Source organism: Photinus pyralis, unplaced genomic scaffold (genome assembly GCF_008802855.1).
Source record: "Photinus pyralis isolate 1611_PpyrPB1 unplaced genomic scaffold, Ppyr1.3 Ppyr1.4_LG7, whole genome shotgun sequence".
Lineage (NCBI taxonomy): Eukaryota > Metazoa > Arthropoda > Insecta > Coleoptera > Lampyridae > Photinus > Photinus pyralis.
Window position 1 is genome coordinate 3,636,312 of NW_022170738.1, and position 1,239 is coordinate 3,637,550.

A 1,239-nucleotide genomic window follows, 5' to 3' on the forward strand; every position below is an offset into this window, starting at 1 on the left:
CGCTATCACCTCACAAACGTCAAATTAGTGTTGTGTCAAAATAGGGGTGAATTCACAACGACCTGGCGTTGGATTATAATAATTCTAGAATTTCAAAATAAGTACGAGAAACCCGATCGTGGACTAATCTCGGCTTATATGTAACTCCGGATTTCCTAATTCATGTATATTCCAACCGTCTTGCAACCGGCCGTTATAGTTTTGTAGCATCCGACAGCACTAGGCATGACGAAGCCAAGGAAAAATTAATATTTTCACCACCGTTAAGGAATTATATTAGATGATTTGGTTTTTCAAGTAACAAACATTAAACCTGCACGGTGCAGTTTATTTAATTATCGAACAATTAATCAAAGCAGTTTTAATTTTTGAACGTTATTATTCGAATACGCTGTGGCGGCTAGAAAAACCGTTGATCCCTCTACAAAATGGCCGAATTTTAAAAAAAGGTATATAATTTGTAAGATCATCTTTTTGACATTTTCGCTAAGGCAATCGCTGCCGTGTCTGTGTACCTTAATTCTGTTTTAGTTGCTTCCCTGAACCTAACCGACCGCCGAATTCTGGACTAAGCAATTTCTTCAAGTGACTGCTAAACAATGTCAACACTCACTGCCCTATGCATATTTACGCTTTGATCTCAACCTGCATGGATCAGTTAGTTCTCACTAGACGAGTGTTAATACCTACAAGGGTCCCGAGTTCGAATCCCAAAAAAACATTTAAAAAAATAAATGTAGCTAGTGCAAGTATAATAACTTCATTACTGTTTTATTGTATAATAGTTATTTACATAATAAGTCATGAAAGTGGTCGTTTACATGAGTATCTCTTTAATGCTAAGTCAGGTGGACTCACGGCAGGTTGCAGGAAAGCGAATTATAATCAAAATGCTACATTTGCCAAATCTGAGTTTAAACTAGAATTTTGACATTTGATTGGCTGCCCACTGCAATATAAAGCCAATCAAATGTCTTAATACCGGATTAAACAATAATTCTGGATTATTTTTTTTGTGCAACTGGCCGTCACTTTCATGACATATTATGTATAAAATTTTATTTAATTGTTTCCATAGATTTCAAAATAAAACAATCAGTGTCATTTTTAATGCAGTTTGCAGTTTATGCTTTGTACTTTTCCACTATAGTCTTTAAAACTAGGTACAAAAGCAGGTATCAGTGAAGAAGAGTACCTACGCAAGACGTTGTTATAATGTAGCCGAAGCTGCGGCAGCCG